This window comes from Sphaerodactylus townsendi, linkage group LG04 (genome assembly GCF_021028975.2).
Source record: "Sphaerodactylus townsendi isolate TG3544 linkage group LG04, MPM_Stown_v2.3, whole genome shotgun sequence".
NCBI classification, from domain to species: Eukaryota; Metazoa; Chordata; class Lepidosauria; order Squamata; family Sphaerodactylidae; genus Sphaerodactylus; species Sphaerodactylus townsendi.
Genome location: NC_059428.1, coordinates 108,562,013 through 108,568,012, shown reverse-complemented (window position 1 = coordinate 108,568,012; position 6,000 = coordinate 108,562,013). Strand labels below are relative to the sequence as shown.

At 43.4% G+C, this 6,000-nt stretch overlaps 1 protein-coding gene across 1 annotated transcript in view; it reads left to right on the top strand.

The window, feature by feature from the left end:
* Positions 1-361: 361 nt before the first annotated feature.
* PCCA (propionyl-CoA carboxylase subunit alpha) overlaps positions 362-6,000 on the top strand; it is a 345,506-nt gene continuing 339,867 nt past the window's right edge. Inside the window, exon 1 of the mRNA XM_048493110.1 lies at positions 362-588. The gene's annotated coding sequence lies outside the window, so the exon portion shown is untranslated. The remainder of the gene's footprint in view (positions 589-6,000) is intronic.

The following is a 6,000-nucleotide window of genomic DNA, read 5'->3' as shown; positions in this document are numbered from 1 at the left end:
GACGACAGGTCTATTAAGGGCTGCGCGCCGCTCCGGCCAGCCCGGGCCTTGAACAGTCCGTTGCTCAAACACAACAGCCGACAACCGCCAGCTGCCAGGACGACTGGGGGGAAAAAGAAGGAGCCGGAGAATGCCGGGGCTATTATGGGATAGCTCTGGAGCCCAGGAGAGGAGAGCCGCGCTCAATTAAAAACCACGCAGGAGTCACCGAAACAAAAGCTCCTCAAGTTCAAGTGGGTTCCCATTGAAGGGCTGGAGCAAGGCGCTGGCCTGGCCCGCCGGGGGGGGGGGGGGTCTTCCTTTTTTGTGGGGTGGGGGTGGGGGTGCGGGGGTGAAGGAGAGGAGGGCTTAATTAGCTAAAAAGGGAGGGAAAACTGTTTGCATGGGAACGTGCAGCGCCTCTCCCGCTTGTGGCCCGCGGAGCTGCCAGCGGAGGGGAACGCGAGCCTGACACCTTTAGGCCTGTTCACACGTGACGCTCAAGAACCTCTTCGCCTCGCTCGCCCTCCGGTTTCGTCGGACACACACGTCTGAATGATGTCGAGTTGAACAGAGCGGGACCCCGTTCAGCCTCGTTGGAGAAGGCAGGTAAGGTGCCCCCCACCCAAATGAAACTCGGTGGGTGGGTGTGGGGGGGAAGGGGGGGAAGAGGCTTAACCAGCTGATTTAGCCCCAAGGGCCGCTGGAGACTATTGCAAGTAGAACCTCCGTGGGAGAAATGTTTTCTAAGCCCTTTGGGTGTGCATGGGAGGCTCGTGCCATGAACAGGACTGGAGGGGAGGGAAACTGGTGCCTGAGAAGGGTTGCAAGTTAACAGCCTAGCAGCGGTGTCCAACTCTGGCGCTTCAGATGTTCATGGACTACAATTCCCATCAGCCCCTGCTTTGACGGAATTTGGTGGAAATCGTAGTCTATGAACATCTGAAGCGCCAGAGTTGGACACCTCTGCCCTAGGGCTTCTCCTGCGGGCTCTGGGCCAGAACTGGCGGCTCCAGCAATCGACAAGAAACTTCTTTGAAACTTCCTCCAAAGACGTACAGTTTAATCTCTCCCGAGGAGACGTCTCCATCAGGGAGACCTTAGGGGCGGACGCGAGTCATGCACATGTGTCTGGGAGAGAGGGTGGCGCGAAAGCCAGAGAGCCGAGCCCGGCTACTTTCCCTCTCCGATGCGGTTCTTGAGAGGTGCAGCGTAGGAGAGGATCAGGCCTGGCGGCAGCTGGGATCCCAATCCCAACTCTTCGGGAGGCAGGAGCAGCCGAATTTAGCCAGCTAACTTCAGAGCGACCTGAATGGGTCGATCGACTCCTCCCTCCCTTCCAAGTTCCCCAATGAATCCCTAAGGAGACGTCATGGACACTGGGCAATCATCCCGCCTCCTTCAGGACTCCCTTCCCCCCTTGCTCTTTCTCCCGAGACAGAGATCCATGCGGCTCATCTATAGACAAAAACACACGCGCATCAACCTCGAGATTTCCTGGGAAAGCCAGGTCAGGCACCGACAAGGAAAAAATGGCATCGAATATCACAGGAGGAGCAGCTCAGCCGCCTCCCCGCTTCCAGAAACCTGGCATCCACCTCGAGCCATCCGCCGGAGTAGTCCCCGGAGCCCGACCCAGTGACCCAGTGTTGGCAACCCCACCCATAATAATGGAGGCACACGGTGCCCCTTCATGTTGCAGTAGCTGTCCAAAGGGATGGAGAAGAGATCTGGAGAAAACTAGTTTTGTCTTGGAGGGAAGAATCAGACAGTGCTCCCTCCTGGGTCCTCTTTTCCACATTCGATTCCTCCAGCCTCAAAATGGCCCAAATGGTCTGCTAATACCACATACTGAAAGATATGAGGCCAGCCAAGCCTAAAAAACAAGGACTGTATATATAGGGATACAAGGCAATGAGGTATAAGCAGTTAGTTTGAGTGTAATTTAAACAGATACTTCATAAACCGTTCATAAAGATTGTTCATAAGGATATATTATGGTTATTTAACTGGATAGAAAGGTAATAAAACATATATAATGAGAGCATGTCATAAACATTGTCCATGAGGCACGAAACCTGCAATAGTCATATTGCGTTCCAGTCAGTAGAAAGAGTCAGTATCTCCAAAAATTCAATGAATCAAAGATATTAAGTTGAGTTGTGGTAGTTGACAGCAACAGCTCCAGCAAGTGATAGAAGAAACTTCACAGTAGCAGCCACATTCATGGAGACGTTAGCAGCTAATCCGCGTTTTCAACAGAATTTCTTCATTCGCGTTCAGGTAATTCTATTAGAAGTAGAGATTGAATTCTCTTATTTTGTGTGTTTAGCTAGGTAAAGCGGCATACGAAACTTGCATTCCGGTGAAATCATCTGGTTACAAAGATGATTCGCTGAGATGTAGAAACTTTGTATGCCGCTGCTACTCTAACTAAACTACCTGAATAAAGAAGTATAATTCAATCTCTATTTCTAATGGAATTACCTGAGCGCTTACTGAAGAAATTTCTGTTGGAAAACGTCGGATTAGCAGCGCTCTGCGAATAGTAACTGCTAACAAAGCAATCAGTTCATCGCTTGCTGGAGCTATTGCTCGAAACTACCACAACTCAACTTAATATCTTTGATTCATTGGAATTTTGGAGATACTGACCCTTTCTTTTCTGACAGGAACATAATATGACTAATGCAGGGTTCATGCTACTCATGGTGCAATGTTTATGACATGCTCTCATTATATATGTGTTTATTACCTTTCTATCCAGTTAAATAACCATAATATATCCTTATGAACAATCTTTATGAACGGTTTATGAAGTATCTGTTTAAATTACACTCAAACTAACTGCTTATACCTCATTGCCTTGTATCCCTATATATACAGTCCTTGTTTTTTAGGCTTGGCTGGCCTCATATCTTTCAGTATTGGGTTGACTGTATATATTTGCTGATCTGCTAATACCACAACCAGGATGCACATGGATGATTTTTTATACTACCTCCTGATCCAGCACTGGCATGGCAACACCTGGTTTTCCATTCTGAGGAGGAACAATCCAATCAAATAAAAAAAAGATGTTTGTTTTTGTGCTCAATATGACAATTTGGCAGGCATTTGTGAATTAGGGGTGTGCATTTTGTTTCATAAAGCAACCCCTTGAGACTACCAACAGTTTTAACATTTGAACTTCTAACAGGCTCACTATCTGTCTAGTCCACACATATGTGTCTAGTCCACTACTAATGTTTGGTTAACAAGCATTAATGTGTCAACTAGTTGAGTCCTGTTATTAATTAGCATGAAGGCCAGCACTGGGAAATACCCATTCTGCAAACCTGAAAAGAGAATTAATATATAAATGGTAAACAAATCTTTATTGGCCAGATTGATGTAGTGGTTAAGAGTCTCAGACTAGTATATGGGAAGCCCAGGTTTGAATCCATTCTCTGTCATGTAAGCTGACTGGGTGACTGCAACCAGTCATACTTTCTCGCCCAACCTACCTCACAGGGTTGTTGTTGGGATATAGTATATATAAAGCCTTTACTGGCATTATAAATTACAGTAAAACATTAATCAATAAAAGAAACAAATAGAATGCATCAGATATATACACATACAAATAGTTCCTATGGGTTTTGTTTGTAATTCCAGCTCTTATAAATAAAAAGCCCAGACATAATCACCAAAAGCTACAGTCCATAAGTGCTTACTATTTTACGGTTCAGATAAAAAGTGACACCTGATAATGAGACTGCAGCATCTTTTTATAAGTCCTCCACACTTGCTTTGTTTGGTTATCAGGGGTCCTGGGTTGTTTTCTAGCAGAACTATTCCCAACATATTGAGAAGTGGACTGATTAAAAAATTGTTATAGATTTCCAAATCTATCAAGGAATAAGTAATACTACTCGTTAAGAAAAATGTTGTTAGGATATAATGGAGGAAATAATAATGATGTCAATTTCTTTGGATCTCTATTGGGGAGTAAGGCGGGCCATAAAACAAACAAATAAACAAAGAAAGGTTTAATCCTTTAATGTTTTACATTTCTATTGTGCAGCTGGTGAGAGGAGCTACAATTTCACCCTCTCCCTTTTTGTTTAAGCCGGTCTATATAACATCATCAGACCCCTCCCTACCTTCAGAAGTTTATCAATCTGGATATTCTTGGATTGGAAAACTGTTTCAGCAGTTTAGAATGTGTTGATTAATCCAAGGAAGCCATTTTACTTGGGGAAGGCAGACTTTGATGAGTGTCACTGAGAGTCAAGGGTCCACCTCAGATTATTTTCATTCTGGTGCGTAATTTGCAAAAGCTTTCTTCTGGAGGGAAAAATGTTCAGCCCCTTCAACAGAGGCTTCATGGCATTGGGCATCTGAAGCTTTTCACCACATGGAAGTACAGGAAGTACAATAACATCACATGATAAATAACATCCCATCAAGCTGTCATTGAAGGGTGGTGGGGTGGGATATGTTTTTTTCCCCAGGTTATTGGCAATCCTGCTTTCTCTTAGTGTGACTGCACATTGAATTGCAAGTCACCTCACACTTCCTGCAGTATCTCAGAAAGGTTTGTGGGTTTGGTGCTACAAACACTTATGAATAATTCGGTAAAAGGTAAGAGGAATATTTTTCATTATTTACTGGTTGTGTTTTTTCCCCTCCTACCTTCTTCACTTTGGATCTCCAAAGAGGAGTCCAGTTGCACCTTAAAGACTAACAACGTTTATCCCAAGATAAGTTAATCTTGAAGGTGATACTGGACTTTTGGCTACAACAGAATAATAAATCTTTCGATTCCGTTACCTCAATAACAGCTACATTTTTTGGTATCAGACAGCTATATATCTGGCCAGAGTTACCTTCTTCCATTTCTACATCAACACTGAACTAATTCCACTGATCTTAATAGGACATTTCTATTCTTGTATTGTAAGTGTCACAAGGAAAGATAGGGTAGAAATGTTTTAATAAATAAAAATAAGAGAAATGTTCTCTGGTAAGACTCCCTCATGTGCACCATGCATCCTGAATTTGTACAGCCCAATTTTTTATTTATTTTCTTTATTTCTGTCCTGCCTTTCTCTCCAGTGGGGACCCACAGAGGATTATATCATTCTCTCCTTCATTTTGTTCTCAACAATCCTATGAGGTACTTAAAGCCAAGAGAATGTGATTGACCCAAGATAACCCAGCAAGCTTTCATGGCGGAGTGGGAATTCAAACCTGTGTCTCCCTATTCCCCATTCTGGTTTGAGAAGGCATTGTTATTTGTTAGGTATCTGGAATCAGTAAGTATTTATTTAGTCAAAGCTGTGCAGAAACTTACATAGTTAATTCCAGCATGAGCCTTTTGTACAAAAAACAAAGACTCTTGTTTTGCGTTAAAGACTGATTTATTGTGGCATAAACTTTAATGGTCTGGAGTGTGATAAAATGGTCTCTAGTTCATGAATCTCACAATAAATATTTTAGTCTGTAAGGTGACATAGGATTGCTGTTAGTTTATAAACAGATAGGTTCATTCAAGACTGCAGCCCAGCTTTGGCACACTTGTTCATTTCTAGCTATTGTTGCTCTAGATGCACTTTTACAGTGACTTATAATGTATAATTTGGGAGCTAAAATGTACTCTGTCAAGAATGGCGTTGGGAAGCTTGTCTCAGTGGAGGAAAAGGTTTGAAGGTTCATCGTTATCAACAAGTGGGAAAAATGAGAGAAGGGTCCACTCGGTCTTCCTGATAGTTATGCGAATGAGGAAGAGGAAACTTCAGAGGAATTCTGTGCTGGCAAGCCAGTCATAATCATACACTCTGTGTTGCCACCAATCTTTGAAATCAATTGGATTTACTTTATTAACAGCTTATGCTGGGAAATCCAGAAAGGAAAATATGCATCCCATTCCTCTAGCATAAGACGTAAAGGCTAAATCTTCTTTAGATAGGAAATACATAGCATACCAATGGCTAACCTAAATGGTGCTATGTAGTAGTTAGAGCCATGAGGATTCTG